The sequence below is a fragment of the Bombus terrestris genome, chromosome 12 (genome assembly GCF_910591885.1).
Source record: "Bombus terrestris chromosome 12, iyBomTerr1.2, whole genome shotgun sequence".
Lineage (NCBI taxonomy): Eukaryota > Metazoa > Arthropoda > Insecta > Hymenoptera > Apidae > Bombus > Bombus terrestris.
In genome coordinates this window covers 3080755-3107418 of record NC_063280.1, presented here as the reverse complement: position 1 = coordinate 3107418, position 26664 = coordinate 3080755, and the positions used below count along the sequence as shown (strand labels likewise).

Genomic DNA, 26664 nt, shown 5'->3' with positions numbered 1-26664 from the left:
AGATTTTATTTTGTAATACCTGAAGATAAGATTTTTCTCATCAGGTTCCAAACGAGAGATAATAATTCTTAAAAATCTAATAGTAATCTCTGTGGTTTAATTCGTTTTCTGTAAATGTCCTAATACTTAAATCCTGAATTGTACGTAATACTCTTGCGTGGTTTACATAGTTTCGCGTAAAGCTTTTCGGTGACTGTGAAATTATGAGAAGCACTTGTCGCATTTGTCAGTACTCTCTTTGCAACATCATCATTGATAATAATCGGTCGTAAACCGGGGAACGAGATGCGATACCGACGTGTTTTACGTTCGCATCGCTTGAAAAGTTTGGATATTCTCGACTTTTCTGAGTACCACCCTCGGTTCTCCCTCCGGTTACCCGCTTTAGAATCGTAGTTGAAGCTTGATCAGCGGCTAGACGTGTTTATACAGTGCTTGATATTCGAGCTAGCGATCGAACTCGTGTTTAGAGTTGGCTTTTACTTGCTTTCGAACGTGTTTTGTCAAACGAAGTCGTCAAACGTTTTAATCCTACAAACAACTTTTTAAAAACAGGCAATGTTTATTTCATTATCGCTAGACTACGTTTCTACTTTGTATCTTTAATTGTAATTTTATATTTACGAATATATCTTCATTATTGGGAATTTGTTTCGCTTATCGATTAGTATAACTAGTAATCTATTTTCGTTACCCTATCTAATTTTGCATATTATGTGCAGTCTATGCATCTTTGCATTATGAAATACTACATTGACTTAGTGTAAATAGAATTACAGAATAACATAGACATAATTAAGAATTAACGAACGATTTATTTTCCGAAATATTTCTCGTTTCCTTTTCTTCTTTTAATTTATTTCACAAATCTTAAGAGCGTCAGTGTGAATCGTGGTTTTACATTCTTCTTTCGCGGAGCTTTTCGAGTACACGCAAGCTTTGCGAACCTGAATCGCGTGGACCCTGGTTGGGTTGCGCGTGTGCATCGACTAAAAGGAGTAAAAATAGCAAAAGCTAAGCAGCGGTTGCAGCGATTTCGTGTTCCTCTGGCGGAACACGAAATTCCGACGCAGCTAGGTGCTAGGCGCGCAATAAACTCACCAGAGTGCCGACGACTCGGCTTGGAGCTGCGAACGTTCGACCACGTCACGAGAATAGCTTTTTCATGTGAAACAAGAATCGCATAGCGTTTGCACGAAAAATACGGCTTATTGGAAAAATGATCGAAGGAGTTTTATTTTAAGAATTTTATATATCCATTGAAGCGTTAAATATATATGTTACTTCCAGAATATCCATTACAGAAAGTACTTGCATTGTATTTGTATTGTGTTTTTATTGTATTGTGTTTGTTTATTGCGCCGAGCCTTATTCCTATTACAATCTTTTTGTGTATGTGCCCGCCCTTTACATTTCGTTTCTGTCTTAGCTTATTGCGTAAAGCTAAATCTTTATTGAAGAATGTTGATAGAAAACACTGTAAGTGCCAAGAAATAAATTTCCCAGGAGGGAAACTTACGCATTAACGTAGCATTAACGTATGCATAAACGAAGCGACATTGCGACAGTATCGTCTAGCATTATTAATAACTATTTAGAAAGGGAAATTGTACTTAAATTCTGCGCGACAGTGTTCTCATTGATATACAGAACATTTATCAATAAAAAATAAAGATTCTCCAATTTTACAGTGTTTCCTACAAGCAGTCTTCAATTATCTATTTGTCTATGATATAGATATATCTTAATTTACTATACATATTACTATATAACGTATCTCCTATGTGTCAGTCTTTGGTATTTCATCCTTATTCGTCCCTCTTTGGTTTCTCTATTCGTTCATGCAGAAAGCCCTCCTCGACTTCATGTTTCCCTTTATGAAATTTGCCAGTTCCTATATTTGTTTTTCGGTCGTCGTTGTTACTGTTATTTCTGACCATTTCTTATTTCTCAGTATGATTGGTCTGATTTTTGTATATATTATACAGTTATTTATTATATGTTTTCTGTTTTATATTTCTCCGGCGTCACATAGTTGATATATTAGATTCTCTTCTATTTTATATTTCATGCCTTGTCATGTCATAATTAAAACGCTGTAATCGATTCTGACATCATCAGTGTTAGTACCGACTCCTACGATAGAGAAATTAATCTATTTGGAACGACGATTTTTTAAAAAAGTAACTTATCATTCACTATCCTTTGCCACTTCTTCCATCACGAGCTCCTCTACTTCTCTATAAAACAGAAACTGCCTCGTGATTCATCTAGAATCCATCAAGTCTGGATATGTCGTGAAAAAGCGAAGGAAAACCATAAAAACTCATTGCAACTATATTTCCCTCGCAATTACCAGAACTTCGTCGAACGCAATGTTCTCAGCAGAAATATCGGTCACTGTGTCTCACGATCGGTGTACCAACTCGAAACTCGCGCTTTAAGCCGATAATCCATTCAGAGTGCATCGACGTATCGTCATATAAATCGTGAAAAAGTAGAACATAACCGTAGAAACTCGTTACGAAAAACCTCGTCGAACACGATATTCTTTACAGCAGGAAGATCGATTAAAGTGTCTCGTGACTAGTCCACCAGCCTCAAAGTCACGTTTGAAACCCGTGACCTGTTTTCACGGTCGGTTTGATAAGGACGAAGAGTTTCGCGACCTCGAGCACATCGAAGCGTTAGCCATCGAGTCTCCACCATCCATACAAGCGTTCGAAAGAGGGAGGCTGATGGAGTTTTGGCGTCTCAAAGTTCCATTATCGTTCTGGCATCCACGATGACGCAGGCATAACAAACAAATTCCGCCGGTAGAAGCGCTTTTTCATTTGGCAAGGAGCCGGTCTCTCTGGCGGATAAATTTAATTGCTAGAGGCTCGTGGACACCATGGAAGAATGACCCTACGACCGGCTCACCTTGACGGTAATCATGCCTTGAATTATTCAAGTTCTTCCGTTGATAAGCAACCGTGGATAATATATTGCTTCTAATTAGCGTTTGTCCATAGGAAAAAAAGCGATGTTGGAAAGAGAGAGAGAGAGAGAGAGAGAGAGATAAAGAGATTCGTATCGTTAGATTAATTACCTCGGTAGAGAGATCGTTAGGCTTCGGGACACGTTCAGTTTTTCTTTATCCATTCTGTCGGTTTCCCCTCTCTTTCTCTTCGTATTTAACGTATGTGCAATATATGTATAATACACTACCGTTCAAAAGCATCCGAACGCTATGATCGATTTATAGTAACGGTATTCGAATTTCACTAAACTGTGCAAATTAACGATGAATAAATATGCAATTAGAGTAATACTTTCTATCTTCATACAAAGATAGCGGCTTAAACATCTATGCGCTTGAAACAGTAAATGTAAATTATCTGTTAAAAGACTACCGTATATAGGTCGATGTAAGAAGTTTCTCTACCTTTGGAAGAACCTTCTTGATTCGATTGATGACTCAAGGATTGTAGAATCTGAAGATGAAGCGTTTTCGTTAAGAAAATAATTCAGCAAGGATTGAAAATTATAAATACCAGCTTTATCGTTGCATATTGGTTTTTAAAAAAGTAACGTAATCGCGTCATAATATTCTATTATACTAGACGATCGTAAAGCAGGTATTTGTAAAAGCATTTGTAAAAGCATCTGCAACTTCATAAATAAAATATATTCTCTTGAACGATATTGTACGTTATACGTGTGTGATCAACGATAGTAGTCGATCAATTTGGAGGAGGCTGCGATTTCTCCGATCGATATCCCGATCGTACGGATAGATTCGAATGGTATTGTACTGGAACAATAGAATTGAAATGATTTTCCTTTAAATTGCCTGCGATTTTATCCTACTTTATACTTGAAATAATGGTATAATAGTGCGTTTTCTACAATTCGAGCAGGTTAATAACATTGGACTATAATGTACGATGAAAATACGAACACGAAATAGCTTCGTCCACGAAATTCCAGCACCTGTGCCAAATAGTTGGAGGTCCCTCTGAATTCCGTTTATACAGAATTCTGACCTCTTGAATTTTGCAAGCGTTGAGAAAGCTATTTTCATAGCCGGTTGCTTGAAAGAAGTAATCTTCTTTAGAAAGTTATTGAAGGGATGGGATAAGATTCATCGTCGGTGGAAATTTAATTTACCGGACTAGCGATGCAGTATAGTAAATGGTATGTCAAACATCGTAATGAGAGGGGATAGCGTCCTTTAGGTTAATCAATGTCCGCTGGTTTAATGTTAAACTGAGAACACGAGGAAATTTTTCTTAACGGTTCTAAAATCCCAAACATCTGATATTTAAGTTTATGAATATTTTCTTTACTTTAATTATTTGTATCCAGAGAATTCTTTAATAAAATCGATCAGCAGTTTCAATATTCTTCTTCGGCAAAGTTTTCTTGGAAGATATATCGCTGGAAGGGAAGGATATAAATATTCGCATTCAGAATTTAATTTATTTATATACGCTACCTAACCCTCTCCTTTTCTTTATCTTCAATTCGTGAACAAAAAATCGAATAACACTTTTCAAGGAGCCAAATCGCATTAATCAAATGCAAAAAGGCTAATTCTTTTTATTAATTCTTTAACAGTATACACTTAGAGAGACTCAGAAAGGTGATCAAATGTAGTGTTACAAATTTCACGCTTTAAATATTATCACACGCATTGTGAACAATTTCTGTGAACAATTGAAAATATTTAATTTTGTATGTCATAGAAACGCAGGAAATCTTGAGGACCAGAAAATAATTATTTTTTAAATCGTCCATTTCTGCATTCCTCGTGATTTTATCATGCCATCAAAGAGCAAAGGATCTTTTGAAACTGATATATATTCGATCTCGTCCATTTATCAAAACGTATCATCCTGTAGCTATTATCGTTACAAACTCTCGAAACAGATGTCCGCTTATTACGATGCAACGTATATATACATAACGTGGTGTCCACTCGACACACCTACTCGCCGAAAATTTACGCGTGGCGTTCGATTCGCGAGATGAGCCGCGCAGATTTCAAGGAATCGCGGATTTAGAGGCGCGCGTTAGAGTCGTGGTTGGCGCGTTCTTTAATGGCTTGCTTCCAACGCTCGTATATCCCGAGTCTATGCGTTTATAGCGGTTTAACGACGTCTGGTCGTTTGTTGAACGACGATGCACGGCTACCAGCGCCGCGTAATGTTCCCGGTGAATTCTTCGAGACACGTTGGATTCTCGCTCTACGCGAGACTTCTAAATTCTCGTGTTGTTACTGCTGCATGAGAATTTCAATCGTTGTGACCATTTGCTTTTAAACAGTTTATTTGCATAAGTCTTTTTCTGTATCGTTTCTTACTTTTACGTTTAGTGTCTGGATTAGCGAACTTAGTCTCATAAAGAACGAAAGCACGTTCGTCTTAGCTGAAGAAATTGGACATTTCACACGTTACGACATAATACCATCTTGCAGTATCACTACGGTCTGAGAATGACCAGTTGTAGGATTTTATCAAATCATAAGATGCGTTTCATTTTCCAGACATATGAGAGTGAAGTATCTTGGATTTTTAACGAATAAACGTAAAATTTAAATATCCGTATCAACGAATTTTCAGGCTGGCTTCGAACATTCGAATATGAACTGATATACAGAATTGTTCAAGCGACATCAAGAATCGGTAGGCATCTTTTGTGTAATTTAAATCTAATTTATGAGATCTGTATGTATATTTAGTACCTACTGCAATTATAACGTACAAGCACGCGTGAGTAGTCGATTCTACGCAAAATTCGTAATTAAGAACCTCGTAATTACACAGTTCTAAAATTATATTCCATTACATTGGCCAGATACTAAAATCAAATATCTAGAATCATAATAGATATTGAGGCGTAGTTTTTATTTCGAATTGCATGCAGATCTAACTAAAATAGGGGAGCATCGGAGTTATATAGTCCTGATACTATTGTTTCGTGCGGACTGCGGACGCGGATGAACTTATCCTCTTGCTCTTTTCACCTTTTCTCGGCTGACTTGAATCGTAGGTATCCTCTCCCATCGCGGGTCGAATCTCAAAGGTCAGTGTGTTCAGTTGCCAGTGTGTTCCGTGTTTAGTCGATAGAGGTAGCCTTGCGATCACGAACAGGGTCGCATGCGAAATTCTGCATAAGGGTTGCACGTTCTCACACAAAACTGCCGGATATCTTGAGTTTCTTCGAGCCTCGTTGTCTCGGGTTCTTCTCTTTTCCCCATGGAAAAACGCGCTCTGGTTTCCAACTTCCGTTTCTACTCGATTACCTGCCAGAGTTTCGTGCGAGTTCTAGCCTTAGAACGATGGTTCAGCAACATTTCTAGGATGTGGAATGTTCGCGTTCCGATGCTAGAAATTCTACTTGCGCTTCCGCGGCTCGGTCTTGTATGTTTACTCCAGGGAGTTGTAGCGTTTTGTCTATCTAGTACGGTGTCCAAAGAATGTAAGCAAAAAGGTAATTCTTAGGTAACTTGAAAAAAAAGAAAAAACAGCGAAAAATAAATTCTTTGAAATCATTGGGGAATTGCATAGCGTAATCATCGTTTGCTCAGTTTGATGTAACGTTTTCTTTGATATCGTCTGTTTCTCTAGTTGTATGCTCTTTGTTTGTACGAAACGTTATATAGTGGATACAAAGGTATTTGGACGTACTTTGTTTCACTATTTCCAATGAAGCATTTTTTTGATAATATTCTGTGCATTTTATTTTCATAGTATTTATTTTTATAGTCACATAAGAGTATTGGCAAATGGTACGAAATTTAATAACTCGAACCTAATTAAACCAGTATGCAAATGTTATAATAAATATGTCGGGTTTTCGTTAGAAATTTTAAGCGCGTAATAATTAATAAGTATAACAAAAGCTATTGACAATGTTCCTGGGCTTAATAACGAATCCACGGTCAACGGGTAAACTCTTTGTACAATGGAATACATTTTGTAGCACGCAGACACGTTAACTTAGACGCTGGGTTACTTTCAGACTGCCAAGACGATAACAGTAAACTCTCCAAGGTGATTGAAAAATAAAAGACAGATACGGTCACATTTGTCAATTACATATTGATCGGGAATATCAACAAATTCCCAAGCGCCGTTACTAGGCAGTCCCGCGTAAAATCAACATTGCTGCTGACCGAGGCTTGATTGTTAATACAGCGTGTCCCTCAACATCGGTACTTTCTCTGTTAGACATATCATTCATCCCGTGACCGTGGCTACGTTCGGCGACCAGTTATGTCACCTCGAGTCCAAGTATTGGAGATCTTCCTAAAGAAAGGCCCGATGTCCCTACATCTCCGACAAATATAACAATACGCAAATATTTTTGTGGTCGCTATAAATACTAGTACAACTGATAGAATTATTATATTATATTATATTGCTGTGTCAAACCGTATAAAGTAATGATTCTCTAATTATCCCGAACGGTGTATATCCATTGATTAATACGAAATATGAAATCTAAAAAGTTGAACAAATATTCTATAACAATTCTTTTCGATTAATTTTGCACAAAAAATACACGCAGAAAATAACCCTCCTCTATACATTTCTTTGCGATACAGACACATCATTTCGTTGAAATCATTCACTGATATTTTTATGAATGAACCCAACGCTGATTACGACATTCCGCGGTTGAATGGTAGGAATTCAAGAATGAGCCGGCAGTATCCTTTCCTTTTTCGTTCGTTCGACTGAGAGAAAGAGAGAGAGAGAAAGAGAGAAAGAGAGAGAACTTGCTTTTAAATACGTCGTTGAAATATGACGTGAAAACAGCCAGATTCTGCTTTAATCGTGTACAAGTGGGCACCGGTGACTTCCTTGTTCGTAGATTGATTATCATGGAACTATGGAACATCGTTTTCGCACAGGCAACCGCAGCATTGTTGGTGGGTGGTTACGTTGAACGACAATTCCAAACGATGTAGCTCATGAATACGCCTTTAAAAGGTAACGGTACCTGTCCTGCGTATATCCGTTTTGTAGAATCGGGTTCTCCCGTGTGTAGGAGACTACTTGCATTGTACGTAACTCTACCGACGAAGCAAGGGAATTTTCAGTGTTCTTAGTGGAGTTAGATACTTAAACTTTTATATTTCCAAGATTATCCCCTCTATGTTTTACGGTATCGATTCAATATGGTATTGGTCCAATGCTTCAGTTTGGTAATATTTGATGACTATAGGAGAAGCAAGGAATAAGTAAGATTTTTTACTTTTAGCGGAGGACAGATTAAAATGTTGAGTCAGATCAAAATGTTGTTATTCATCGTACCAAAACTGTTTTTTTATTTATTTATTACTTGGTTTTTATTAATTAATAATTTTATTTATTTATTTGGTTTTGATACTAAACACATATTATTGCACTTTTTTCATAAAATTCTTTATAAAATTCTTGAGAACATTGAAAGTATTGGAGATATGAAAATGTTGTTTGCCTTAAAATGATTGTAAATTTCACATCAAATTCTAGTATTACATTTTTATCGTTGTACTTCGTTGCTAAACTTCATAGAATTCTACTGCGACAGTACGTAGGTAGAAAGGTCTTGGCAACGTTTCATCTCCATTCGTCTTTTTCTTTTCTTAATCATTTCTCAGCGACCTTCCTCTATTTCAGTTGGAAACTTTCGACGAAATGCTGCAAGTTTCGGCCTTCGTATATTCTACGCGTTTTTCACTATCTCCCAGGCTGCCACCTCGCTGGATCGTTGGTTGCACCACTGTAACACAGGCAATTGAATTATTGCCTTGGCACATCCTGGCGAATCCGACTCTACTCGAAAATCCTTCTTCGTTTCTTCCGCGTCGAGTCCAGGCGAGAACTTTTGTTTCTTAAATAATTGACATGGACGACGAACTCGAACGGGGAGATCGTTGCACATAATTTATCATTTCTGCATTTCTCCACGACTTTCGTGTTCGTTCATGCCTCTCGAGCTGTGCACCGTGCCCGGTCGCTTCGATACATTGAATTATTGCTGCGGTACAGGTGCACCTGCAACCTGTAAGCGCTCTCCGCATATGGCTCTTCCACTTTACATAGGTAGCTGCGTGTGCATTGCATAATTCCGGGTTATTGCGGCACTTGAAAATAAGCTAGCTGTGTTTTGTTGCATGAGAAAACCGCCAAAGTATTCGAAAACTATTGTAATTATTGCTCGACTGGAATCTCGGTTACTACGCGGCTGCAAACGTTTCCATTTCTTGGTTGATTTATACAAGTTCGTGTTTCAAGCTAATTTCAAGTAAGAAGAAAAATTCAGTAGTAAGTGATTTACATAGTACTTATTACCATCGGAAATTGCTGTTTGCGCGTTTGACGTGTCTCGCTTGAAGGAAATTGGAAATACCGGTCAAGATTTTCTAATTATTTTACTAATTGTGTCTTTAGTGAACTTTTGTTAATTTTCTCATTAATTTGAGATTAGTACCACGGATAGGAATATTGATTTCCTTTATTTCGACAGATTTTTAATTACAAAGTATTCTAGGATAAAAGAATTTCGATCCAACTCGTCTTTCAATCCTTAGATCTCATAGAATCACTTGTAAATATATGTTATTAATGTATACGTGTATTGTATTTAAGGTATATGCGTGTGCAGCATCAATAAAATATAAATATTATATATATACTTACATACCTACAGGTATATCTACTATCTTAATAACGATCAAATTAGACAAAAGTGTTTTAAAATGAGTTCTAGAAATCGAGTTAGACCAGATCTCCGAAGCTACCTATTGTCTCCTAACAAAACATTATTAACTTAGCTGGCAGTTGTTGTTTGTCTATGTTTCTGCCAAGTAATTATGACAAGTAAAAACACAAAGGGGCAAGGCTTTGGGTAAGGCGCTTCTTGTTGCCGGTTGAAAGGAAAAAATGTTCGTTTCTGTCGTTTCATGGTTAGAGAGAGGCTCCCTTCATCGAGCCGGTTCGTCCCTACGATACGCGGCCACGTAACCCCCGTCTAATGGATGCTCTTGTCACATAGTGGGTAGCGATTGTGAAGGTACCGACTGCATTTAGAAAGGTCGTTAAGGACTTATTATAGAAACGTGGCGTGCTACCCGTATCTCGAGGGTGAGAAGTAGCAGGCCTCTCCTCTTCACCCTCGAGCGCTTGAAGCGCCTTTGCCCGTTAAGCTTCATTCACACGTAAAACTAGCTGTCCTCTTTGTCGTCATAACGTCGTTCGGCCGGGAATTAATATCGTTCTTATAATTCTGCAATGAATTTAGAAAATGATTTACGTTGGCACAAGTGTGCTTAACGATCTCTGCGGTTCTTAATTCAAAGGTTTCATGTACGTCGTAGAATCATTGGGAACTATAATCGTAGAGTATTACGTAGCAGCGTTAAGTCCGAAGTTTGATCGATAAGCTCGCGGAGAGTTGATCATGTTCTTTCGTTCTTGAAAAATATAGTAACTGCAAACGATTTGTAATCTAAAAATTTTGTAGAATTTAATAAAACGTATCCTTGCGCCTGGTCCTCAAGTTGTGATCATTTAAACGAACAGTAGCGTATATACGATAGGTATTCTTGATTAACTTGGGAAAAATGATTTCAAAATTAGTCAAAGATCAACGGATCAGTCATTTGAGACGAGCAAACGAGCCTATCTACTTTCACGAACATTTCCATCTGAAACTCGCTGATCGTCTTGCACAAAGATAGATCTTGCTCCTAATTGTCAGGGGAAAAAAGTTCAAGGGTAAAATTTCATTCAGGTTATCAACGATCCAGTTCCCGTACGAAACGTTAGATGATGAAATGAAATACTACAGTAACTCGTAGAGAATATATGTTGGAAAGCAATAAAGAGAGATTAAGAATAGTGAGAAACGTAGTTGGACCGTAACGATCTGTGGACAGACCTTTAAATATGCATGCGTACTTCGACAATATGCATCGTACGCGTTTGCTTCTGGAAGATGGTGCCACGATGCCGCGTATTTATAGGCGTCATGCTGTTTGCTTCTGTATTAGCCCAATTTGCTCCACAACCCCCCAGTGGCATCGTGGCCACCCTCCAATTAGTAGATTAGTCGGAGCAGAACGCCTCCGCCTTGTTGGCGCGATTCGCGGATTCCAGCCTCGCTATGGGAACGCTCGATTTAACGTCGGGCGAAATCGCGAATTCGCTTCGACGACTAGTCAGTATTTCTGGCAAAAAATCGGAATCCTTCTCCTGCGGGTGTTGGTTGATCCGTGTTCCAGCTAATTGGTCGGTATCTTAACGACGCTACTGAATCTCGTTTCCGTCGGACGTCTCTAATTTCTCTTCCCTCTTTCCTTTATTTAATCGAATCTCCACAGTGCACTTAATTTGTGGAAATTACGTTTATTATCCGAGGTATTGCCAAGAGAAAGGACAATGTTTATTTTATTCGATCTGTGAAAGTTAATTGGAGAAGTTACAAAATTCCTGCGAGAATTGTTTTCACAAGAACAGCAAACGAAGGTTACAGACGAAAAATTGCAATATTTTGAAAGTCGAAGTGTTTAAAACACATGTACTGTTATTACGCTAACGAACGAACGTAAAATTTCATACTATATCGATAAAAGGTTTTGGAACACGCATTCTTCGATGGTTGCCTCGCGATATTTTCGACAATGCAAGAAAGTACATATTATTACTTGGTTTCCGGGGAAGTATTTGTCACCGTGTTTCTCGCAAGAAGGCGTTACACGAGCAGCGAGCTTCTCGCTTTTCGAATTTGTCAACCGTGCGTCGTTATCCGAAATAAATTTCTACGTACAAAATTTTCATGCGGCCGCGGGGCACGCCGTCAGCAAACTTCCCACCCTGTCCCGCGTCGTTTCTTTTTTACCACCGTTATTTCGCCGGATTTCGCGGAACACTTGCATGACACATTAACGTTACAAGAAAAATCAAAACACGGTGCCGTTCTCTGGAAGCATTTGTCTCGACGTATAACACGCAACGCTTTTAACTTTTCGCGCGCCTTTTTCCTTTCCTTTCCTTTCCATTCTTTTAGTCCAGAGTGCATTTAGGAATCGTCTGAAACATTCTGCAAGAAAATGATCCTGGCGCGAACCATTTCAAAAGTTTCCTACGAATTCGAAGGTTGCGCAATATCAGTTTGATTTAATTAACATTAACCTGTACATAGATAATGTTATTAATATTTCTAAAATGTCTAAGAAAGTGACGAATATACAAATTTACAATTCAAAAGTCAAATGGAAAGATTGTTTTGATATGAAGCTAGTCGACAACGTTATTGAATTGCAACATTGTTTTTCCATAAGAGCCGAAAAATGTGACGAGGTGGTTTGTTATACGTGTTGGTTTATTAAAGAGACGAGTGATAAAATTATAATAGTCAATGTATATAAAAAATACGTTTAAATACAAGTACAGAGATAGCGTATGCCGGTCGTAATCGTCGCTCCCTCAATGCTGCTGTTCGACTCTACGCTCGCTATTCGACTGTATGACTCGCTATAATAACTCGCTATAATGATTGTCCTAGAGAGCACGTTCGTCTATTCGTATCGACTGGTGGTATTACAAATAACGGCGATAATATTTTGTCCGGAGTTCGTTTACCTTTGAACCTAGTAAACCAAAACAACGTTGACACTCCAGGTTTCAGTTGACACAAACATGCTTCCGTTGACGCATGTGCCGCTACAGTGACTTCTCGGACATTTCAATTTTTAAACTTCAAAGTATTATTTAAACGATTTATATCATTGTCTTCTTGAAGACGGCTCATGCAGTGTAACTGGCAATCTGTTACGTCAACGATATTTGCGTTTCTCTTTACCAAAGGGCATCTCAAAACGGTTACATAAATATTACGGTAGAAACGGAGTTCGAGTCCCTCTTGTCGTGGTAATTGTACGAACGGGTACATTTCGTGAAGCGACGACCTTACGGGCGTAGTTTCTTCTGTTAGACAGAATTCATAGGGGGCTGTTCAAGGGAAACACACAGGAGGGCAGGAGAGATACGCTTCGCTGCCTTTGCGCCTTCGCGTTTTCGCCCATTCCCTATTTTCGTGTTTCTCTGTTTTCGAGGCGGAACTAATAACTCCTAAATGACTCGTTACTCTTTCTGTACGAGTTACTCGTATGATATACTACATCCACTCACGAAAACTAAAGAAACCACGTTGGACGAAAAGTTTGATGTTGCTACGTTAAGAATTGATTTTCGATCTTTGAACAATAAATGGAGACTCTTCCAAGTACTTGCCTCTTTCTAGATGTCTTATAATTTATTTCAAGGGAGAAGAACATTTTTATCCCTTCAATTATATTGATGATTTATTATTTGCATAGTTTTCCCGTGTTAGACATTTTCTGTTTTAGCCATATACGTATCTGAAAATAATTATCCAATAATTCAATCTTCAGATTTAAATCTGAATTTTGATACAAATAGAACCCACTTCTCCTCTATTTGATTCCTAATCCACCCTACAAGTGGATTGGATGTAATTAAACTTATGATTAAACCGCAGAAAACTTACCCCGTTAAGCACCGAGCAGTGCTTTGTTCTAACGAATGTAAATAGAAAAAGATATCGAGCGAGCTCTCGGAATTTCTTTTCGTAATCACAATATTAAAAAGACAGTTGTATGGATAAAAATATAAATCTGCATAGTTTACTCATAATTTATGATTCAAGATCTTAATTCCTTAACGAGACCTATTTTTAATTTTGACCTCCTGCCGATCTACGAACAGCAGCCGAACGAAACGTGCCCTTTGCACCAGCTGCAGCTTGAGCAGCGCACAGGAAACGTATCTCTACGGTTTGAACGATTCTATTTTTAAAGGGCCAGATAATAATGCCGTCTATGCGTTGAAAGATCCACGCTCGGGTCTCCTCGGTTCTTCTCGCTTTTATCCAGCGTTTGTTCGCGTGCGTTGCTCTTAATGAAAGCTCGTAAAAATTGCGCGAGCTATGCGCACGTCACATGGAAATTTAGTGTCGCGAGAAATTGCAGCGAAGCCAGGCAGAAGTAAGGAAGGCCTCCGTGTTTCCTCGGACAGAGGTCGTAAAATTCAAATTTCTTTCCCTTTTTCGTCTCTTTTTCTCTTACCAGAGTTTTTGGCAGCGACGCGGGGTATAACGAACCCTTCGAGTGACACGTCCGCGAAAAATATCGCCGATAAACTTTCGAACGCGATCCCATGTTCTTTACGAGGTCGCTTCGACGTGGATGAAAGTTCCGCTGGAGTTATTTTCAGGCTGATAACCGGACCCATGTATTTTGTACACGATACGTAACCTTGGAGTACCTTGTTTGTCTTTATTATTTACAATTTTCCATTAAGTTATAAGCTTGAATTTGTCTAAGACAGTCGTTGGGTTAATGAATATGCGTTCTTCGTGTTCAACTCCTTATATTAATTCACTTTTGTATCGGAGACCCGTCTCTCACTATATCGATACTTGTCTCACCGTACTTAAGTAAGATACTCGACGAAATATTAAATCGTTTTCTCCGTTATCATCGTGAAACATATACATGAGAAATCGAGTGGGTGGATCTCGAAGTGAAACTCTGTGTTTAACCAGGCGGAACACCCTTTGCCACTGTGAAGTTCCCACCAGTTAAGACCTGTTCCGAATTTATAAGAACACGGTCGACGCAAGTTTCTCGACCGTGAATTCAGATAAGATCGGGTCAATTCGTTAATATCAGCAAGTGTTATTCGAACAACGACGAAAAGTCGAACGTGTAACATAGATAGGGGAATGTTGATGCAAAATTTCCGCAGGTAAGAGTCGGTTGTTTCTGGAGATATCATCTTTTTCCCATCAGGGTTTGCGGCGGAAAGTTTAAAGTCCGTTCTGGCGGAAGTGGTTAGACACCGAAACCACTTCCGGGCAGAAGAGACAATCGGCTTTCAGGACGGTTCCCCTGTATTTTAAGAGCAGTCTACCGATGAAAACCGAACCGGGAAGCAAAGCGGAAAGGAAGTTGCACACAGTTGCCGCACTGATATTGATTTCTTTCCATTGAACGCGCACAATGGCTTATCTTTGCTGGGATTAAAGAAGTTTTGCTGCTTCGAGTCTAATGACTGTCCTCGATATGTTCGTTGTATCTTTTAATTTCCCCCTATATCTCTTTCCTTTCCCGTTTCTTCTTTTGCTCCTTTTTCTTTTTCGTCTTTTTGAAAGTTGTCATGGAACCGTCGAAAAGTTGCTCGAGAAGAGGAGGATTCACGATGGGTCGGTAGGGCGACGCGTTTAACCTTGAAACGTCGCCTCTTAAAGTCTCCAGTGGACTTTTAAGACCCACTCGACCGCGCGGGATCTTTTTAAAATTTGAATTCGAGCGACGACTCTTTACGATCTCGAGGCGCCGTCGATTCGCGTTCTTTTTTCGATATTCATGCGAGCAAATGCCCGCCACGGGATGCTCTCAGGATATTAAAAAGAGACGCTACAATCGCATCGGGCTTCCGCTACGCTCTGTCGTATTAATTTAACATGCCACGGATATATCTCCTTCTGGCCTCAGTCGCGCTGCTTATCATAACCATTAACCTGTTTTCATGGCGTATAAATTACAGCTTAAAAGCTCTCGCAGCTTTCTGCGAAATTTCGTAATATATCTAGTCGTTTTCGTTTTAAACGATCTTCTGGGAAAATTAAATTGAACGATAATAGTTTGGTGTAAAAAAAGCACTCTGACGTCACTGATGTTTATTGGTAAAAATAATCGGTAATGGTTATTCCCGACGAAAATCATTTAAACTAAAACACTAATTCCTATATTATGTAATAAGTTTGATAATTTAGGTCATAGCTGTTATATGATCAGCAAAGATATCCTCGTTACGCTTCGATTAACCAATAATTACCACGATTATGGTTCGTGTCTACAAATTAGCGTAAACCTCAATTTCCCATAGCAGCCGTGTACTTATGAGATCGTAGATGGAGTATATCTTACAGTCTGTTAGTTGGTGGTATATTGGCACGATCGTTTAGAAACACCTCGTTGAACCAGCACTTTCCTCGTTTGCTCTGTCAGATTTTTCTGTTATTAGCGAGATACTTTACGAACGTGTAGCCGATACTTATTAATTTTCACGCGGCTCGCGGATCGGGCACCGCTCCAGTGCATCGCCATTAAGCGCAACATCCTAGGAGAAAGATTATAGGCGAACGTTTTATGAATAGCTCGATAAATCTTGCCCCTTGATACCGTTGCGACCGGTTATGCGTTGCTTTTAAATACTTGCTTAACGCTCGTGGCGATTTATTACGAGATTATCATTCCGGCAAATTCGCGTATTACACTATACTCTCTGAGAAGAATGATCGTGCGATTTCAGCAATTGTTCACGTTGTCAGAATTTTTGTCACGTTTGTCGTTCGACTATAGTCGGTGTGCGAGTGCAAGAGATTTGGTCTCGTTTACCTGATTGCTTTCTTCGTTATACGAGATTATACTATAATGCCATTCGCGTGACTTATCTTTATGATTGATCGTGAAAGAAGGTGTGTCTATGAGGGAAGTTTGAATTCTCATCCAAAGCCATCATCTGTAGATGACATTTAGGATAAAAAGATCGTAGGTAATTATAGACTTTAAACGAGGCACTTCAAATTTTTTCACGGATGGTTGACCATGTTTTAAGAAAACAGCGTAATTTTGATGTAACTATCTCAATTATTAATTACGTTATTAAACGATCCGCGTGATGCCAAAGACATTTTCAGTGGGCCTATGTTTAACATTTCAAGCGATGCATCCTTTTCCGTAAATGTCGGGAACACGTTTCTACAGAAATTTTCACGCGTTCTTAATAATAGAAAAACACGACTATTTAAAAAATGAACAAAAGTATCGTAGCGGGATTAATAATTATACAAAGGAAGAATTTCTCGATCGATCCTTCGTTATTACGCTTTTAAGCGACGATTTTAAACGCGAAGGAACATTGGCAAAGATGACATTAGGTCGTTCTAAATTCAACGATAAAGTTATGGTTGAACGTTTAACTATCTTGTCAACGTCTGTCTCCATGGGAGTTGACGAAATCGCACTGAAACCATTATATGCCTCTCATTATACGCTCTTAGCTTCCATTGTACATCTCAGTTGCAATTCGGTGCAGTCCCTCGGGGCAGGTTTTGGAGGTCAGTCTATTCTTATCTACCTCTATTTGCCTCTTCCGTCTACCGAAATACGATCCTCTAAGCACCGCCGCGAGCCCGAGGTGAATCGTTAGAGCATCATAATTTGCACAGTTGTCTTCTGTCGTCCGGAAGATAGAGATTTTCCGAGACTGAACAGACAAAATCATACTTATGACGTGCTAAAACCCATCGTTGAGTTTTATTATCTAATTTGGCACGATAGGCAAAGCTAAAGTAGCAGAGATTAGTCTCTCGAGTATAACAGTTTTGAATACATAGTGGCACCATGTAGAGCAGAGTTTAAAGAGTTCGAATTCGAATCTGTTTTGGATTCGTTGTTGGAAATATTAAGCAGCGTAAAAGTCATCCTCCTCAGAATGATAATTTTGTGCATTTCACCTCTTGTATCTCATATCGGATACAAATTTAATAATTTTAAGGATACATATTCAAATCTTATCGAATTACATGCCTTAGTTTCTTTGCAAAATTATAGTTCAAAATCGCGCAGTAAATATATTGGTTTTAATTTTACGTTTTCGCGATTCCTTACCCTCCGTGGAGCAAAATAGCGTTTTACTTATTTACAACCTTATAATCAGATCCTGTACTCGCATTCGGTAGGAGTGAAAATGTATTTAATTCAGCGCAGCCTCTATATCAGAAATTATTTGCTTTTGAAAAGATCGATCGCCCTGTCACAAACCAGTCGAGCAAGTTTGAAAAATACAGAAATAATCCTTGTTACCGACAGAGAAGAATGATATCATCGTTGTCGAGTGCGCGGATCGATTCGAATTGGAGTCCCGTGTGGAAACGAAGCGTTAAGAAGGTCGTTGTGGTATAGCGTGGCTGTTTGCGGAGAACACGGGATCGTTTGTATGTAGTCCCATTTGCCATTCGGCGAATAAACGGAGGACAGGGCCAGCATGTTTGACACAGGAAGGTAGTTGCCTGTGCGCGACACTCCTGTATGCCGAATAAATAAGACTCCACCCCAAGGGCGCTGCTTTGTTGAATTTTCCAAGTGCCCCATTAGTTTACGACATTGGACAACGAAGCGACTACGGAAGAAATGATTTTAAAAGAACCTTGAGAAAACCTTGAAGGAAATATGAACGAGACAGGGTTCTTTTGGATGATCAGGAAGGAGAAAACACCAAGTCATCTATTAAATAGAAATCATGACAGAAGTAACATGATTTCTTTTCATAGCGATAAGTGCATCAGGCGAAAAAGAAGCAATTATTTGTCGGTAATTAATACATTAAGAACTACTGTTAATACGACGTCTTTTAGGATTGGTAATTAGATAGGTTAATTATTATTAGTATCAATGATTCTGCGGAAATAAGAATTCACGAAGCATATAATATTCGAAAAAACATTCTCCTAATTTTCATTTTTGATTTAATTTTTAGAAACTTGCGATTTTCTAGTTTCAAATTTTCATAAAATTACCGATTGCAAATATGTCAATTAACGTTGATTAGTAGCGTATTTTCTCTCATTTCTATATACATTTACTATGTTTCTTCAGGTATTTTACTCCACATTTATAAATTCTTACAATTCCACGGTTAAATTTTTGACTTCTACTGCTTCGAAAATTCAACTCTCAGAGAAAACGACTTAATATTTTCTTTTAATTGACTTACTTCTTTCAGTTTATTTCATCCCACTGCATTTGTTGATTATGGTTTTGTCGACCACATGTAATTCAATAACAATAGCGCCGAGTTTATGTTCGGTGCAATAACCGTGTTATATTGTGACATACGAACGTAGACTGCGAGATGGAATAGCATCCGATCTTTTCCTGGAACAAACGACGACAGTTGCTTCTCAGGCAAACCACGAGAACTCGTATCTTTAAAGATTAGAAGCGTGGAAAACGTACACGTTTGTATTCCGTGGAGCTGTGCATGAATTTCTTTATTCAGGTACCAAGAACTTCATAATTATGGGAAACAGGTAAACGTATTTTCTTTACGACGACATCCAAACAAATAACGCTATCTGACCGGTTTTTCTTGTTCTAATCTTGAATTCATTTTTATCATTGCTTGTTTTAATTATTTAATGATAGCGTTTTCCATCTTTCTTCGTCTAAATATATTCTCAACTTATACAACGTATACATGCAACATCGATTATGGCCTGATAACAATATAAAAAATATTTTGTCTGTAAAAAGGTAGACAGTTTCCTAGAAACCTAATGGTTTCTTTTAAAGAAAATCCACGCTGTTAATGTTGGAAAGGTTTTTTTACTACATGTTCTCTCAGCGATCTCATATTTTAGTAATCTCATCTCTTAGTATCAGAATTGATATATCTAATGCAACGATCCTTCAATTTCCTGCTTATGTTCGGCTCATTTCCTTCAGGGATATAACGTTCTATGGGATCGTTTTCAACATGTATGGAATAAGACTACTCATGCGTATGGAACATACCTACATACCATGTGTATGTACTTATCTGCATGCTACATATAACAGGTTATGTTTCATTTTCCGCACATATATATATATATCATAAATGCGGATTATACAAGCTGTTTTTAAACCATAAAACGTATTAGACTAAAGAATACGCTTCCACATTTGAAAAGAATTGCATTTAAAACAAAAGTAATACTCGTACTCTGAAAGATAAGAAAACAGATATATTATCATCTTTTATTACTTTATTTATTTGTGATCCATGCCTTTCGGTTACGTCTCTATTTACAATATTTTATCTTATATAATATTCTCATCATAAAATATACGTTCCTACCCTTATAGTCTTACTAAATTAGAATTAGAACCAATAAAAGTAAACTTAACATAGACTTCATCGATTTTTCTGGAATTTAATACTGCAAACTGAAGCTATTACGAGCTTTCGGCTGAAGTTTTCACGCAAAAGGTTTCGAATTTACATGGCCAAGTTTAAATTACACTTTGAAATTACCTCTTAACTTTTCTAAAGTACATATTTATGAAAGATTCTTACCTATCTTGTCTAGATTCCTTCTCTCGAGATACCTCTGGAACCTTCAAAGCTTTATAGCCAGCTTTGAATCGGCTTAGTCAATCTTACGTACACTTGTAAGCCTTGTTTCTTGTCTACCTTTTTCTCGAAATACTTCATAAAATTATAAATATATTTTTAACCCAGATCCCATCTAGCTCCTTTCTTCCACGAAATACTCCTGAAATGTCAGGTAGCTTTTTGTTCAGCTTCGAATTTATTTAGTCAAGCTTGATCTGTACCTCTTAGATTTCTCAAAATATAACAATCGATGAAAGATTCCAATCTGTCTCATGTAGATTTTCTCTTTTCAAGATGCTTCTAAAACATTCTAAACGTTATTCACCTGCGAATTTATTTAATCGAGTTTAAAATGTATCTTTCCAATTTCTCAAAGTACTTGATCAAAAATTCGAACCTGTTCCTTCTACACATTTCATCAAAGTACTCCGGAAATATTGAAAATCTCATCTCCAGAAAGATCTCAAGCTATTTACAGCATATTTGATTCAACGATATACTTGGTCCTTAGACATTTCGCGCTCCATCGTAGCAGGAGAACAGAGTTTGCCACAGCGGGTTCTGGCATTTGCCTGTTACGGTGACGCAGTCGAGTTCCTGACCGAATCTGAATGTCGCCAGTTGGAGGTTTATTGATTGAGGAAGCTCGGCGTGCCCCACCCTGTCGTCTACTGGCGAATATAGTTCAGCAGCTCGCCCTCGGCATTACTGACCTACTACCACACGAGCAGTATTCGCAAGGTGAGGGCTGTCTTCAAAAAGGACATTCGAACTGAAGAGAACCGTTTCAGAGGCGGCTCCCTCCCTCCCTCTATTCTAATACGCGTTCGATACAGTTCTGCTGCTTTGTGATTTTCAATGCGAGTAGTTTCGACCTTTCGCCAAGAATTTCCGAAGGAACATTCGCCGAGGGAAACAGCTCGGAAAGTTTCACGCGCAGCTTGTGAATGATTTTTCCAGGAGAAACGAACAGAGAGACACGTTGCCTGGAAGACTTTCGAGGTATAAATGTAGGTGAAGAAATCGGCTTGAAAAATGGACTTTGGCAAGTGCGGCAGGTAATAGAACGAATACCAGAATGGAAGTTCTGTTTCGTACGTCTCTGATGCTTCCTTTCGATCTTGATTTTATTTTGTATTTTCAAGTCTGTGAAATCATTGTTCCCATCTTGAGAAGAACGGTGACGTTATTTCTGCGAAAATAGAATTTGATGGATCGTATTATTCACTAAATTTCGTGCTGTTACCGATCACGTTAATCTTGTTGCATCTTTTCAATTATTTTACACCTAGTCGTGTTTTTCTAGCGTTGAAAGATTTCTTCAGTTTAAGGAAAATATACGCAATAGAATCGTTATTCGTATATTTATATGATAACGAATTGAGTTATTTACCGTTTTATTAAGATACACAAAATATATTAAAATAATGAATACAAAATCAAAATATAAGGAAAAGATACAACAAGAATTTGTATGATTTAAACAAATATATGTATTATACTTTGTGATATTAATGCGTTAAAGAAGAATAAGCTATGGGTCACGCGTATTCAATGCTAAGAAGAGTTTCGATGAAAATAACAAGATTTTCGAAAAAGATGTGGAAACATCATATTGGCACGTTTTGTATTGGCGTCACGATTTCTGGTTCGATATGGTTGAAGTAATTAAAGTAGCGATCATGCGTCCGCGAATGTGAAGTTGGCAAGTGATGAGCATGTTTTTCAGAATGTTTCCTCGGTGTTTTTCCGCAATGCATATAAAGCGACTACTTCACGTCGCATGCATTAAGTCCTCTAAAGAGATCAACCGCTTTCAGGGTAAATCTTTGAAAAGAGGCGTCTAGAATTTGCTTTGTGCGTGAAATGATGAAAAGTCTGCTCCCGTTGCTTACCCTTCTTGACCTCGGCCCTTTGTATTTACAAGAGCTTCTCCAGCGCAATTAAAATTCTTTGAATTCCTCTGACGTGTCACGGGACATGCATATTCATTGGAAATGTTTAACAAAGAATAGAATTTTCGTTTGATTTTCATAGGAATCTATTTAAATGGAAATTTAATTGCGGTATGAAATAATGGTGTCTGATATCTAGGAATATTTTGGAAATTCAATAGTACGTTGAGATAAATAGAACTGATATCTGAATATATTGGAATTTCACATTGTATTGAATTTTATTAATTTAGCTGTGTAGAATAAAATTGTAGAATACAATATACAATATTTTCATATCTTCTTTTTACGAGAGATTAAATTTCCTGTACGCTCTTCCGATATTGCATTTTCAATAAATTATAGCTCTGATTTAATAGATTATTATATTAGAATTTTACATAGATATTGAATTTTACTAAATTTATTATAAAGTTTGTCAATGTAACCATAGAAAGTGACGGACCTAACTTTCGATAGAATGTAATTGTCATGTTACATTACAATCAATATGTTTCTTGAATTGTTTTATAAATATATTTAATGCATCGATGGATTATTGTAGGATGGATTATAATACCATTATATTAAAGTTTCGTAATAATTGCTTGATTTTTATTACTGCACGTTTATGGAAACATTCGTTGCAGTGACAGACTTACAATCGTTTGAACGTTACGGAGAACACAATCATTCTGAGTGAACGCCGTGATAAATGTGCGTTGCGTAAGCAATAGGTGTACCAGACATAATCTACGATCTTCTGCTTATCGTGCCTATTGCGCGTAGAATAATAATCATACCGTAAATTAGTGATAACGGAATTTACACGTAGAAAGTGTTGGACAGTGCGCGACACGAAGATAAATCCGCTGTAACGTTGAGATATCAAAGCGAATTCAACGGTCACTAATAATCAATTTCTCGATATAAGGTGTCGAATAGATAAAATTTCAGAGCCTCGAGTCTTCTTAGATTAAATTGTTAAACTTTTAAATTGCCCAGTATTCGAGTTTTTTAACTTTGCCATATTGCAATTTTTTAATCTTCGAATATTCGAGAGATTAAATATTGCAATTTTTTAATTCCCAAAGTTTCGCACTTTCAAACTTTCCGACTTTCCGACGTTAAAACTTTTTAACTTTCAAATTCCCAAATTTCTAAATATACTAAATATACTAAATTCCACAACCATGAGAAAAATACATAGCTCCATCCGTAGCATCCTAAACTTTGCTGCCGAAGTTTGTAAGCCGAAATAAACGCGTTTCAATTCATTCGGAAGAATAGAATTAAAAACACGTCCTTAAACTCGAAGTACACGATCGCTTGACTCGAATTTCTTTCTTCTTTGGTCCAACTGGGATTAAAATGTGAATTATGCGCGGGTTGGTAGCTGGTGAAATTCGGGCAAAAAGGAGCATGGTCTTCCTGCGCGAGTACGAATCCGGTTTAATAGCCCGAGAGGGGGTGGTGGTCTCGAATTACTGTTTCGGCGATATTTATGTCGGGGCAACGGGAATGCAAGAACAAAGGGCTCTCTGTGGTGGCTCGATCTTAATCGTTTAGGATCCTCCTGGCGGAATCGCAGCGCGCCCTTAAATCGTCGCTTATTTTCTCCTCCGCTCTTTCGTTGTTCCTCTAATTACCAGCAACTGGTAATTTTTGCTCCTTAGAACGATGAATTCTCTTTGGATAGTCACGGGAACGTTTCCACGATATTTCATGTATCGACGTCAAGCAGGCTTGATAGCGGAAAATTTAGAGGAGAGTTTAAGACGATGAATTATGTTCCTTTGAAGTATATACATGGGTAAGAAGATTTTACTTAAATCGCGTTAACCTTCTCTAAGTTCTCGTGAACTATTGAATTCGAGTAACCTCGCTGTACCTGTATTGTCGCCTATGTAAGTATTCGCAATCTTTCAAAATATATGAACGTTGGAATGAAACTTTTTAATTTAATTCTGTTAATATAATTAATCCAGTCTTAATCTAATCGGCATCTAGCTGCTATATTTCAAACGATCATATACAGTTAACTCAGCCAGTAAAACGTAAATTCCTGTTTTGTCAAGGTACAAAAATCGTATTAGAATAATAAACGCATTGCGAGAATCCACTACAAAAGGAGGAGAAACAAGACTTACGTTATGGAACTGTTACGATATATCTGAATTAAGATACGTATGTGTATAATCTATTGACCATGATGAATCAGTTGGTAAAATATCGATAACGAATCAAACCTTCTCAGTCTATCTCCACGTATTCTAAATACCATCAGGAAAATCGAAACATTTTTATTCAGACTTTTATTCAGAAAATATGAACCAAGCAAGGGCGGTAAGCGCGAGAAAAGGAAAAAAAGCACGATCGTAATGAAAGTGGAGAACGATCCTCGACATCCTTAGGCACCCCGATATCGAGGTTCCCATGGTGGTGAGTGTGATCGGAGTTCTATCTTTTCCTTTTTACACGACGACGGTTCTCCATTTGCTTTCAGAATCCGACGCGAAACGTCCGTGAACCGATAAGCCGTTCCTTTTGCGGTCGACACCTTGCAGGATCGTTACTCACTTATCGTTTTTCGAGAGCGCTAAAAATTGCAGTCGCACGAGATACGCTCGAAGGTGAACAGGTGTTGACTAAAAATACCCAGACACGTACACGAAAACACACACCGTGGACTCTGAATTCGCTGTAATCCGCGAGATTAGTCGAGGAAGAATCGGCGGAAGAATTTTGGGAATTTAGAGTGGACCCTGGGCTCGTGATAAAATCGAGGTCAAAGTGCAAACGCTAAACTCGCCAGGAACTCAAATTACAAAATAAAGGTTAGCACAAGCTCGAAGGTAAGGTTGTTGAATTTGCAAGATTAAATTGTTGGAAGGAGGTTTCTTTAATGCGATCAAACCTGTTCGTTTCGTTTTACAAGTCGCTCAGGGCATCGAATTTATGTTTCTGCGCTTCGAAATTTATGTCTAAGCGTTTTCTTAGGGCAGCGAAGAAGTTTTGCTCGATTAACGGAAGCACGATAACATCGCTGGCGAACTTCACACGTGCAAGCAATTAAAGCGTTGGCAATTCTCGACTCGTAGATCGTGATCTGCTACGATCGAAAGTAGAAGAAATCGTTATCCAATTAACGAAGCGTGTGGCGTAAGGCTAGTTATCTTTATGCGTTACGTGTGTCGTTGAAAAATCTAACTCACGAATCTTACGATTAATCGAGAACATGGGAATAGTTAGTAGATGACATTAAGTACATCGAGTTTCGATGCTCTTGTTATTGAAACTAACCTGAAATGCAAAACGTTGTATCGGTGATAAAATCAATTGGACAAAACCGATGTTATAGTACATAATTAGCCTACGAATAGTCAAACTTCAAATTTTTATAAATTCGTTTATTTTACTGGACGAAACGAACGAAATGTAACAAACGATCTCTTGAGAAATTCGATGTATTTCGATTAAACGATTGATATTTTTATTATACTCTTAACACAATGTTATTGATATTTGCTAAATAGAGTTTGTTGAGAATTTTGGATCTTAGTTGCCGAAATAAATGTATAGGAACACTCACATTACACGTTGAAATGATATTAAAATAATTTCGGATTTATTTAATATGTGATTTACAAGATATTCGTGGATACCCATTGCACGCGTCTCAGCACTCCTTTTCTTACCATCTTTTTACCACCATGCGTACGGAACAGTTGCATTCTTCTGTTTTACGAGACGCTGCGCACGCACCTACTCCCACACACGCTCATACTCATATATGTGTGTCACTACTACGCGGTTAATCCAGTGTAGCACACAAAATTACACATATTTCAATAGAATTCAAGAGAGTAAGAACGACACGTATCTGATCTCAAAATTTAAGAAAAAGGTAGTTTTGATGTGTAGCTAGTTATAAATATATTGAATTTTAATACTGTTCGTTTGAAATATATTTTATATGTTTGCAATAATTTAAAAGTGCTCAAATACGCATATGCACAATAGTGTATGCTGCATTCAACATGAGCTTAAATGAACACAGCTTCTGCCGAAGTTCACATCGTGTATATTACATTATATGTACGTGGTTTTGATTCAATGAACAATGCGGTGACCCGATTGGGCGACCGTTAATTGATGTCCCTTAATTAATTAATATGCAGGATGGTCCGGCGTGTAGCATTTGCTCCGAGGAACGCGTACACATAATTTCTCCTTCTGTCTGTAGAGCCGTGTTACGTTTATGGTTATATCGTGGTACACAGGTGTATCGATGCTTGTACGCGTAAAACGATTACGTTCCAGTCGTACGACTCTGAATCTTTTTTAATTTAACCGAGAATGAATGGAGCATTCGCTGAAGAGATTTCAGCGCACGGTTTTGCATCGTTGGAAAAATTGCACGCAAATTGCGCTAAAATATTCTTCGTTATTCGCTTTTACATACGTCCAATCTTACCTTATTTTATTTATGAAATTGAGGTAGG

The 26664-nt window shown here is 37.9% G+C and overlaps 1 protein-coding gene and 2 long non-coding RNA genes across 9 annotated transcripts in view; 1 reads left to right on the top strand and 2 right to left on the bottom strand.

Moving 5' to 3' along the window:
• LOC100649702 overlaps positions 1–26664 on the top strand; it is a 398659-nt gene that overhangs the window by 10873 nt on the left and 361122 nt on the right. The window lies entirely within an intron of this gene.
• On the bottom strand, positions 17996–19175 carry LOC125386075. The gene is made up of 3 exons (XR_007225925.1): positions 19085–19175; positions 18843–19003; positions 17996–18248 (listed from the first exon to the last, which is right to left on the bottom strand). It is a non-coding gene; the product is annotated as an uncharacterized LOC125386075 (long non-coding RNA).
• Positions 20298–20755, bottom strand: LOC125386077. Its single transcript, XR_007225927.1, has 3 exons — positions 20623–20755; positions 20447–20525; positions 20298–20385 (listed from the first exon to the last, which is right to left on the bottom strand). It is a non-coding gene; the product is annotated as an uncharacterized LOC125386077 (long non-coding RNA).